Genomic DNA, 12888 nt, shown 5'->3' on the forward strand with positions numbered 1-12888 from the left:
CATTTTCCAGGATATATAACCCTTGCAAAAAAGACAATTTCAAACATTCCAAGAGTTGTCTATTGAGACTTCAAAGGAGATGGTTACAAAACCACTTTGAACAAGAAGTAAATTCCCTGTGTTAGCTATATAACTGTATCTCGGGTTGAAAGCCAAGTCAGGAAAAAGAGTGAACATTTCAGTGGATGAGAGAGTTGGGGCTGACCAGGATACCTAGATTAAGACACCACCATTAAAGGGGAGCCTGTTTCTTACCTCCCATCACTTCGCTTACATCTATCACATCTGAAAATTTATATGAAACTCAGCATTCACATGGCTGCTGTGTGCCATGGACCCTTTCTTATTTTCAGTAATGACATGCAATTTTTCACGTACCTAAGTGCTTTAAACAAACTTGCAGGCAGTTACATTTTCACTGAATGTGCGATGTGATCAGGTCTTTCATTTATTTATTTTTTCATTTTGCCTCTGCTCTCACTGACTATTGCAGCAATTCCTCAATCAGAAGTGAAGGTTGAGGTTTAATGACTTTATGTATAATTTAGTTTTCTGAAATATGACTTTCTACTTTCTATTCTGCATAACTTTAGGAAAGGATGGAAGTTTATCAGATCTACAAGAACACCAAAGATTTATATACATTTCAGCCAAACCTTCTTATCCTACAACTTCTTTCATTAGAATTGCGGCCTCTCAAACTAAATTAGTTGTTATAAAATATTAGAAAAGTTCAGTTTAGGAGACCACAGATGTTTTTGCTTTTAACACTGCTACCTATGTATATTTTTTAGGAAACTTTGGCTGCTGTGCATACATTATCTATTTATATAAAAACTCCAGGTATTTTTTATTCATTCAATCTTATAGAAATTAATTTTGATAATATCTCAGATTATGTATCAGGTATGTACTAAGAAGCAGATAGAGGAGGTTTCCTGGAACTTTAAAAAAAACAGTGTAGGTACTGGGATCATTGGTGGAGGTGAATAGGCACTGGTGGAGGGATGGGTAAACGATCACTGTATGAGTGAAATGCAAACACAAAAGTTCAAAAGTTTGTAACTGTACATCGCAGTGATTCTCTAATAAAAAATTTTTTAAAAATCAGTGTAGGGGCCAGAGTTATAATATAAGGTGCTTGTCTTGCAAGCAGTCAACTCAAGTTCGATTCCTGGCATATCATAGAGTCCCCTAGAGTGCAGAGCTATTAATAAGCCCTGAGCCCCTCAAGTTGTGGCCAAAACTAAAACAGAACAAGAGTGTGACTCTCTACAATACTGAAATGAGTAAAATAGGATCATATCTTAAAAAATAAGTTCTGTGTGTAGATAACATTAGTGTGTGTCCAGATTATTTACCCCCCACCCCACCCTGCCACCACTTTTTGTCCTGTTCACAAGAGTTTATAGGCACAAAAGCAAACAAACAAAAACTGAGTTTTCCACTTAAAAAAAGTTTTCTTTTTTTTCTTTAATCAAGCAAATTTCTTCTTAGGGAGTTTATTCATGGTACTATTTAATTTACATCCTAAAACATTGATTGTTTCCCCAGTAACACAGCCCAGGACTTCTGTCTTCATAATAACAGATAAAGCCTAGAACTGGATTGATTACTCGTTCCTTTCTCTTTCTATCTCCTCCCAGTTCAAAACGTTTGCATCTCTTAATGGCCAGAATTCTCTTAGAACTGCAGTTGGGCTTGACACAATCAAGTATCAACACAATCTTCAAAAATATGGAATGCTTCAGGGAGTAGACGGTGGGAGGCATCACCCTCACCAACCTCCAACTCTACAAAGCGGTAACAATTAAAACAGCATGGTACTGGAACAAAGGCAGAGCCACAGACCAATTGAACAGGGTGGAATAACCCTACACATCCCTGGGGTGGGGTGGAGGGATGGCTGGGGGTGGGTGGGAGGGATATTGGGATCATCGATGGTAGAGAATGGGTACTGGTGGAGGGATGGGTACTCGAGTATTATATGACTGAAACACAAGCACAAAAGGTTGTGAGTCTGTAACTGTACTTCATGGTGATTCACTAATAGAAATTTTTTAAAACTAAGGAATGCTTCATGAATTTGCATGTCATCCTTGTGCCAGACCCATGCTAATCTTCTCTGTATCATTCCAATTTTAGGATATGTGCTGCCAAAAGGAAGCACCGCTTCATTTAAGGCACTCTTAACTGAAGTTGTTAAAAGCACCTACCAGCTAGATGTCTATGATAATCAATGCAGAACCTATACAGTTAAACTCACAAGGACTTTGTGTGTGGGTTTTAAAATATGTTAACTTTTAAAATATCTCAATCATTTTAAATGGTGTCTTTTCTCTAGAGTAATGGATTTCAACCACACGTCTGCAGATGAAATCTAAATGTTTGAATGATTGGGAAACTGACTTTTTAAGGTATCTTTTCTTCTATCTTTCAAACATTGGCAAATATTTCAATGTCTTTACCACAGTTCCTTTACTTGAGCACATATTGAACTTATGGGTAAAAGAGTTTCAATGTTTTAGGTGCAATGTGGTATCCCTTTGGGGGCCAGGTCCAAAGACAAATAGGGCGGTGGAGATAGTGCGGGAATAAGGCTTTTGCCGTGCTTGCTACTAACCCTGGTTCAATCCCTGGCACCACATAGTACCTTGAGTTCTGCCAGGAGTGATCTTAAGAACCACTGGGGGGAGAGGGGGGCGGAGCGATAGCACAGCGAGGGCATTTGCCTTGCACACGGCCGACCCGGGTTCGATCCCCGGCATCCCATATGGTCCCCCAAGCACTGTCAGGAGTAATTCCTGAGTGCAGAGCCAGGAATAACCCCTGTGCATCGCTGGGTGTGACCCAAAAAAAGCAAAAAAAAAAAAAAAAAAAAGAACCACTGGGTACGGCCTAAATATTGCCCCCAACACCACCCAAAGTAAAATGGGACAAAAAATACACTGTATTTTTTTCCCCCTTCATTCTACTAAGTGTAGGAAATCTACACTTAAGTCCAACTCTCAATACTTCCAAATTCAGTGAAAACTGTCCATAAAACACAAAAATCAAGATCAGGTTATGAGATGTAGTTTCTTTATGGACACTATATGCAGTCAATTCACTTAATCTCCAATATTTGTACCATTTATTTATATTTGGGAAATAGTGACCTGCTCCAACTTGAGAAAAAAGTTGTAAAGCTTTTTAGGCATCTAACATACATTGAATCCCTGTTTCCTACCACCTTCTCTACTCTACTTCTTCAGGTTTTATCGGTCCAAAGTATGGGAGAATGTGTTGAGAGACAATCTGCTTCCCTAGGTACTGGAAGATGGAATGGATCCTAAAATCAGCTGTCTTGGGCCCATATTTCAATATGCCTTAGGAGCTTATTGCGTGGGAGAGACTGGACTCTTTAATCCTCATGTTTATAATATAGACATATATTTCCTATATTATATATTACTATTATATTATAGATTGTATATAAACAATTGCACATAGATCTGAGTTTCCCATGCTTTAGTGGGGGAGGGTTTTATCATCAATAAATGAGATAATGCATGGCATTCTTGGCCAAATGCCTGACTCAAGGCTGATGGCCAACCAATGTAAGTTGATCTATGATAAAAATGTTTGTTGTTTTTAATCACCACTGTGAAGCTTCTCACCATCAAGTTCTAATAGTTTGTCAAGCTATAAAATTATGATTGTTAAAATTTTAAGATTCCTGGTGTGTTGACATATTGAAGGCATTTCTGTAGGTTAATTGTCATACTTGTTCAGTGTGGACTATGGTGCTGGACACAGTGGAGATCATAGCACAGAACAGAAAGCCTTGTCCTCGGAGACGTTCACAGTTCAGTTGTAACACTTGATGAATGACAGCAAGTTGTATAGGAATTGAAGCAACATTAGACAGCATTGTGGACTCCTCTGTGCTGTAAGATGTAGAGAATGATGGGAGGAGAATATGGGAACACTAGTGGAGACAAGTTGACAGTGGTGGTGGGACTGGTGCTAAAATATAACATGCTAGAGTTCAACTATTAATAACTGTAACTCACAACTATTGAATGAAATTTTAAAAATATTTAGAGAATGATAGATCAGAGAGGGTTTGATAGGCATAGTGGAGGAAAGCTTCTGATACACAACTCAGGTTGATCCTTTCAGAATCAACTAAAAGGACCTGGAAATGTAGAGCAGAAATGTGTTCCCAGCAGAGGCAAGATCTAGCCTGAAATAAAGACAGAATCGCAATGAAGGAAACAAAGACAGTATCACAGTGAAGGAAAAAGGAGGAGATGATACAGGCTGAAAAACTTTAATCACAGTTTTATGGGAAAAAAACATAGACAACAATTACTAATAGGGATGGGAGGTACAGTGCCCCTGTTATTTCTAAGTACAGAGGAATTGATGTAGGCAGGTAGAAAGGCAAAGGCTCTTGGCAATGAAACAGATTATCAAAGTCTCTGGGAAGGAGAATCCTGAGACTGACCCACCCTGTGGATACAGAAAACAGACCTGATAAGACCTTCTCCAGACCCTGAGGAGGTTGGACCCTCCCCATGAAGTTCCTCGAATTCTATCGACCTCTCCCTTAATCTGATTAAAATGTGGTCCAGCCTGAAAGAAGACCCAGCCTCCCTGGTAACCTCCTTAGCAACGGGCTTTTACCTGGGAAGAAGCCCCACATCAGGGCAGGTTGAAGAGACCCTATAAAAGACACCCTGAACAAAGGAAGTGCGCGCATATGCTGCCTGAACCCATGTGCTGCTTGCGCCCATGTGGCCGAGCACATGTGGTGCCCGAGCATATGTGTCGCCCGCATCTCCCCCCTTGAGATGTGTGCTCTCATACTTTCGTGTCCAAACATATAAATTAAAAAATTTTATTTAGTGACAAATAGATCAAATTCTATGTTCTACCACCTACCTTAGGAGCTTTAAAGTGGTAAGAGGTCAATAATATTAATGAGATCTGTGACATGCTATAAACAAAATGTTGGACAGGGAGACTGCTTGGCAAGATCTTAAAGCATAAACCACTTACGACTCCACAGCAGATTTATTCCCACCCACAAAGCATGGAGGAACGGTGTGCAACAGCAGCTCCACCCACCAGTGCCACTTCAGGCTTTGGTGACAGCGGATTGGAGCACACCAGGGACGGGGCAGCTGAGACTTCCCTGCAGAAGTACACACCTAATGGAATTGCCAGCTGAGGGCTAGAACCCAATATGCAGAAGAATTTTAAAAGAGTGGAGGAAAACGGGCACCATACATGGGCTTTTCAGCAGAATGTTTTTATATCAGCTCTGAATGGCTGACCTACCTTTGTTTTCTTCCCTTTTTCGGGTTATCAGACTGAGAATACAAGACGCATTGTTTCTCAGTATAGACAGCCTTGAATTGCAAATACAAGTTCTGAAAGACCACAATGAGCAATGGTCCTGGTGATTTCCCCTAATAAATGACAACTGAGAGGACGTTTCCACAGAGTCCTGTTTTAAAATTTAAAATTTTAGGGGCCAGAGAGATAGTACAGAAGGGTAGGACACTTGCCTTCATGCAGCAGACCTGGGTTCAATCCCAGCACCCCAGAGAGTTCCCTGAGCCCACCAGGGGTGATCCCTGAGCACAGAGCCAGAAGTAAGCCTTGTGTATAGCTGGGTGCGGCTCCTAAATAAAACACAACAAACTACAGCTTTTAGGGGTCAGTGATCATGCCTTGAATGCATAGGGGTCTGAGCTTGATTTCTGACATTGTATGCACCTACCCCACTCCAATACCTCCAATGCGGCCCTGCGGGTTGCAGCACACCGGTACCCTCCAGAACACTTCTCTGGAGACTCCTTCACTCTACCCCCCACAAAAATCCTTGTTCTTAGACAAGCTTCAAAGGCTGAGAGAAAGTGACAGCAGAGACAGAAAGGTGAACCAGGACCTCAGGGATGGGTAAAAAAAGGCATAATTGAGCAGAGGGAGTCCAACAGCTAAGTCATATTTTTAAAAATCCACTGATTTATAGAGGAACACCGAGGGTCACACAAACCCTCAAGTTTAGAGAGCTCCACGAAATAAAAGGAGCTCTGATAGCATGCTCCATTTTACTTCTACGTCCTAGTGGAAATGTCAGGACAAAACTGGAGAGCAGAGATGGGCGAGTCCTGAGTCAGGTGAGGATCTAGAAACGGGCTCAGAAGCAAGCATCTGAGGCAATGGAGGGCAGGGGCTGGGTGTGACCACTGTCATCAGAGTACAGGGGAGCAAGGACCAAGTTCTACGGGTAGCCTGGCCACCACTATTAAAAGACTGCAACCCTGCAACCACTGGGACTCTGTGGCCACCAGTTTGTAAGAAAGGTAGGCAGTCTTTTGTAGGTTCCTAATTATTCCCATAGGAGAAAACAAAGAAGGCTGCTTTAAAGGATACAATCAAAATGGTTTATCTGTTTGATTTTAGGTCTTAGCTTCCAGGGGGTCTCAGTACACCTGCCAAAGGCAAGAATGTGCAAATTAAGTAGATACTACCTGTAGATGCTATAAATCTCAGGGAAGTCATTGTTATGAGTGAATCTCCTTATCACAAGACTTTTTTTTCAGTTTTTTCAATAGTTTATTTTTAATTAGTGAGTCAACGTGAGGGTACAGTTACAGATTTATACATTTTTGTGCTCATGTTTCTCCCTTACAAAGTTCGATAACCCATCCCTTCACCAGTGCCCATTCTCCACCACCAGTAAACCCAGCGTCCCTCCCACCCTCCCCAGTCCTGTCTCCCCCCACCCCACACTGCCACTATGGCAGGGTATTCCCTTTTGTTCTCTCTCTCTGATTAGGTGTTGTGGTTTGCAATAAAGGTGTTGAGTGGCCATTGTGTTCAGTCTCTAGTCTATATTCGGCCCGCATCATCTTTCCCCCACATGACCTCCAACCACATTTTACTTGGTGTTCCCTTCTCTGAGTTGCCCAGAATGAGAGACCAGCCTCCAAGCCATGGAAACAATCTCCTGGTACTTATTTCTACTATTCTTGGGCGTTAGTCTTATAGTCTATTATTCAATATTCCACAGATGAGTGCAATCTTTCTATGTCTGTCTCTCTCTTTCTGACTCATTTCACTTAGCATGATACTTTCCATGCTGATCCACTTATATGCAAATGTCATGACCTCATTCTTTCTAACAGCTGCATAGTATTCCATTGTATAGATGTACCAGTTTCTTCAACCAGTCATCTGTTCTAGGGCAGTCGGGTTTTTTCCAGATTCTGGCTATTGTAAACCATGCTGCGATGAACATATAAGTGCAGATGTCATTTCGACTATACTTTTTGGCTTTTCTGGGATAAATTCCCAGCAGTGGTATTGCTGGGTCAAATAGGAGCTCAACCTCTAGTTTTTTGAGAATCGTCCATATTGTTTTCCAAAAGGGCTGAACAAGCCGGCATTCCCACCAGCAGTGTAGAAGGGTCCCTTTCTCCCCACATCCTCTCCAACAGCGGTTGCTTTTGTTCTATTGGATGTGTGCTAGTCTCTGTGGTGTGAGGTGGTATCTCATGGTTGTTTTGATCTGCATCTCTCTGATGATTAGTGATGTAGAGCACTTTTTCATGTGCCTTTTGGCCATTGGTATCTCTTCCTTGGGAAAGTTTCTGTTCATTTCTTCGCCCCATTTTTTGCTGGGGTTGGATGTTTTCTTCTTGTAGAGTTCAACCAGTGCTTTATATACCATTGATATCACCCCCTTATCTGATGGGTATTGTGTAAATATCCTTTCCCATTCTGTAGATAGTCTTTGTATTCTGGTCACTGTATCTTTTGCGGTGCAGAAGCTTTTTAGTTTAATGTAGTCCCATTTGTTGATCTCTGTTTTTACTAGATTGCTTAGTTCCGTATCACAAGACTTTTGGAGGAGGAAGAAAGGTATCTAAGGTATCTATGCAGAGGAGGTTAAGCTAATTAATACTAGGTTATTTAATATTAAATATATGCATCCTAACATTTTAATGCCTAAAGAAAACAGCATATAGTTTGCAAACTAGCAGTGGGAAAAGTAGAAAGAAACTGAGACACAATTAATTAAAAAATAAGTGAGTAAACGTGGAGGTTGAAGAGGAAGAAAAAAGTGGAAGAAGATAAACATAAGTTGACAGAAGTTAACTAATTATCAGCAAAAGACAACAAACAAAATACAAAATGGTACATTACTGAAATTTAAAGATGAAATCTATAAGATTTAACTGAAATAATAAATCCAGCTATGTATTGTTAAACAGACAGATTTAAAACGAGATTGGAAATATAGCCCCCAGGAAAATACCAATTAGAAAGAAAATGGCTCGACCATATTAAAATTAAACAACTGTTAAAGTATTACTAAAGACAATGATATCATTTTCTAATGATGAAACATTCATTTCAACTTGGAAGAGACAGAAAGAGATTCGAAAGCTGTTATATACTAATAATTTAGCTTCAAAATATATGATCCCTTTTAGTATACTTCTTTAAGTAATGGATAGATGGAATTTCCCCTCCTCCCAAACAACTAATAAATACGCAGAGAAATTGAACAATAAAGGTTTTAACAAGTTGAACCTAAAGAATATTTAGCACACCGCATGCAACACTGTTAAATACAATATAGTCTAAGTACTTGCAATAAAAAAGTAACTTTAATATATGCTCTTGCTATATAGCAAAAAAGTATGACTAAGTGCTGTATAAGATTTCATAAAAACCACTTTGAAGTACTTTTCGAAAAAATGTAAAAGATACAAATGTGTGGCATCATAAACCATAATTCTGATTAGGTAAATCTAATATTGATAAGAGGTCAATTTTTTCAAAGCTTTATAAATTAATCCTATGCAATTTTACACAAAAGTAAAAGTTTTTCATAAAATTGACTGTAGAAAATGTAAATTTCCAAAGAGTATTCTACAATCTGGAACGCACAAAGCTGAGAAAGATTGATGACACGTTTCTAAAAAAAGGTAGATCAGGAAAAAGTTCACACACATCCAAGGGAACATTACTGATGAACGGAGCCTATGAATGGAGAGATAGGACAAAGAATAAGGTTCTGGCCTTGCATACAGCTGACCCCTCTTCAATACCTGGAAACTGCATACGGTCCACTGAGCACTGCCAGGAGTTATTATTATTATCTCTTTGCACAGAGCTAGGAGTAAACCCTCAGTACCTCCAATTGTGTCCCCAAAACAAAAGTAAACAAAAAATGACATTCACTGTTTAGTTAAAAAAAAAAGAGGCAAAGGATTTGAACAATTCACCAATTCAACATTTAATTTGGCTAAAATCATGTAAAGGCATGTCTTATTTCAAATAAAGCCATAGTGGAGGCCTTTTTCTTTAAATCTATGAAACTGATAAAAAAGAACTACTTATAAATGTGTATACAGTACCATTAACTTTTAAAAAATTGAATCACTGTGAGATACAGTCAGTCTTCATGATTAGATTTTAGCCATATGTTTCAACACTGATCCTTCCATCTCCTCACCAGTGTACATTTCTTTATTAAAAAATTAAAAAAAAAATTTGGGGGCTGGAGCGATAGCACAGCGGGTAGGGCATTTGCCTTGCACTCGGCTAACCCTGGTTTGATTCCCAGCATCCCACATGGTCCCCTGAGCACCGCCAGGGGTAATTCCTGAGTGCAGAGCCAGGAGTAACCCCTGTGCATCGCCAGGTGTGACCCAAAAAGCAAAAACAAAATAAAAACAAGTAAAAATTTTTAAATTTTTTTTAACTGAATCACCATGAGAACAATTAGAAAGCATTAAAGTTTAGTCTCAGTCATACAATGATCAAACACCCATCCCTTCACCAGTGCACACGTTCCACTACCAAGAACCCCAGTAACCCCCCCCATCCAACCCCCCACCCTGCCTGTGTGGCAGATGATTTTCACTTTACTCTCTCTTTACTTTGCTTAAATTCAATTTTCGACAGAAACCCCCCTATTATTATTTGGAATTTCCCCCCAACAATCAGACCTGCCGAAAAGGCATCATTAGATCATTTGTTTTCTATTGCTGATAATGAAGAGCATATGATGTTGGACGGCTGCGACAGTGGCCGCATGGTTTTGGAATTCTGGTATTTTTTAGTAATTAGGTCCAGAGGTATTTCTGCCAGCATTCCGATATTCGTTTGTGCCTCTGGGATCATGGCTGTAGGGGGGTGGAGGAGCCATTCATGGGAGGCTGCTTAGGGTCTTGTTTGGGCGGAGAGCAGGCACCAGTGTACATTTCCCAGCATCAATATCCCCAGTTTCTCTCCCACCCCCTCACCCCCACACCACAGCCTGCCTCTATGGCAGGCACTTCTCTATCTCTCTGTCTCACTCTCTCTCTTTTCTTTTGGGCATTATGGTTTATAATACAGGTACTGAGAGGTTATCATGTTTGTTCCTTTACCTACTTTCAGCACACAGTTCTTTTTCAGAGTGATCATTGTCATAGTGGTCCCTTCTCTATCCGAATTTTTTTCTCCCCCCACCACTTAGGGCAAACTTCCAATCGTTGTTTCTACTGTCCTTGGGTATTAATCTCATGCTATTTTTTTATATCCCACAAATGAATTTAATCATTCTATGTCTGTCCCCCTTCTTCTGATTCATTTTACTTAGCATGATACTATCCATGTCTATCCATTGAAAGCATATTTCATGATTTCATTTTCCCTGGTGGCTGCATTTTATTTCATTGTGTAGATGTACCATAGTTCATTTATCCAGTTGTCTGATATTGGGCACTCAGGTTGCTTCCAGATTCTGGCTATGGTGAATAGTGCTGCAATGAATATAGGAGTGCAAATGGTGTTTCTGATGTGTCTTTTTAGAACCCCCGGGTATATTCCTAGAAGTGGTATTGATGGGTTGAATGGAAGCTCAGTATCCATATTTTTTAAGGAATGTCCATATTGTTTTTCAAAAAGGCTGGACCATACCCTCCAACAGTGAATGAGAGTCCCTTTCTACCTACATCTTTGCCAGCACTGGTTGTTCTTGTTCTTTTTGATGTGTGCCTAGCTCTGTGGTGTGAGATGGTATCTCACTGTTGTTCTGATTCGCATCTATCTGATGATTAGCAATGCTGAGCAACTTTTCGTGTGCTTTTTGGCCATTTGTATTTTTCCTTTGAGGAAGTTTCTGTTCATTTCTTCTCCCCATTATTTGGTGGGTTGGATTTTTTTTCTTGTAGAGTTCAACCAGTGCCTTGTATATTTTTGATATTAACCTCTTATCAATTACTTTATCAAGTACTTGATAACCTCTTATCAAGTATTGGGTAAATAACTTTTCCCATTTCAGGGACTATCTTTGTCTCTTGGTCACCATTTCTTTTGAGGTGCAGACCGTCTTAGTTTAATGTAGTCTCATTTGTTTATCTTTCACTTGCTTGGTCAGTGGTGTTTCATCTTCAAAGGTATCATTTAGCTTCAATGTCATGGAGGTTCTTCCTACGTTTTCTTTTATGTACCATATGGAATCAGTTCTGTATTGAGATCTTTAATTAATTTTGGTCTGATTTTTGTGCCTGGCATTAGATAGAGTTCTGAGTTTATTTTTTGCATGTAGTTTTCTCAGCAATACTTGTTAACTACCCAGTTAACAAGTGTCCAGTTTTCTCAGCAACACATGTTAAAGAGGTTTTCCTTGCTTCATTTCTTTATTAAATATTAAGTAATCATATATTTGAGGTTTTGTGTCAGGATATTTAACTCTATTCCACTGATCTGCAGATCTATCTTTATTCCAATGCCATGCTGTTTTAATTACTACTGCTTTGCAGTACAGTTTTATGTACAGCAATTCCACCTCTAAAATTATGCAAAGAAAATAACAGAGGTTGGGCCAGAAAGATAGCACAAAGAATAAGGTGTTGCCTGGCGTTGGACTGAGGCTGTGACCTTGGTTCAAACTCTGGCACTGCAAATGGTATCACAGTACTACCACCTGTGAACCCCGAGCTCTGAACCAGGAGTGGTCCCAGAAAAGTTTTTGTGGGAAATACTAAGTTGGAAAATAAGATAAAAAACAATATAGAAATTCTAAGGCATTAAAATATTGGAAAGAAAACAATGAAAACTGAATATCGCTTGTGAGTAATTACTTTCTTTATATTTTCCTAAAAGTTTCCAAATTTATTGTAAAAATTATATGTCACATTAAATGATAAACAAAGAGCATTATAACTCAGAAAAGTTTTAACTTGTGTGTGTATGTTCTTGATACCAATTTTATTACTCTTGTTACTTTTCTCTTTGTCTTTTCAAAGTACTGAATATATGAGAGCATTTTGCTCAGTGACTCCTTATGACTAAACAATTCATTCCTTATTCAAATATAGCAAACATTTGTTTTCTGCTCTAAGTATAATTTAATGGCTTTCAAATTTTTAACATTACAAATGATTAATTCAAGATTCATGATAACAAGATTTTATTATTAATGCCGTTCACTTTATTCATAATATTTTGGTTAATGTATACAACCATGCCTATTAAATAAAAATAAAAGTAAGCATTCTCTTTAGACATAAGATTTATGTTAATTGGACTTATAGTATATTCTCTTCATGTTTCAAAAAGCAAGCTTAAACTATACTTACTAATCAGCCAAGTAAAATATTTTGGCCATGAAATTGGCAAGGAACTCAAATCAATAATTACCTAAGGCACATAAATACAATACATATATAAACACATGCTATATGTTTATAATTAACACTGAATACATTGCAATCATTCAGTATTTTGTAATTTCCCTGAAGTAAATAGAGAACCAAAGAAAAAAATTTTCATGTTGTCCCTGGGGGCAAGAATAGGAGACAAAAGAAGTGAGGTTTTTAAAATTTATAA

At 38.9% G+C, this 12888-nt stretch overlaps 1 protein-coding gene and 1 non-coding gene across 12 annotated transcripts in view; both read right to left on the reverse strand.

Annotated features, from left to right (window-relative positions):
* Positions 1 to 12888, reverse strand: part of PTPRM (protein tyrosine phosphatase receptor type M) — an 853909-nt gene that overhangs the window by 129844 nt on the left and 711177 nt on the right. The window lies entirely within an intron of this gene.
* Positions 2063 to 2170, reverse strand: LOC129402826 (U6 spliceosomal RNA). The gene has a single exon (XR_008628867.1). It is a non-coding gene; the product is annotated as a U6 spliceosomal RNA (small nuclear RNA).

This window comes from Sorex araneus, chromosome 2 (genome assembly GCF_027595985.1).
Source record: "Sorex araneus isolate mSorAra2 chromosome 2, mSorAra2.pri, whole genome shotgun sequence".
Classification (NCBI taxonomy): domain Eukaryota; kingdom Metazoa; phylum Chordata; class Mammalia; order Eulipotyphla; family Soricidae; genus Sorex; species Sorex araneus.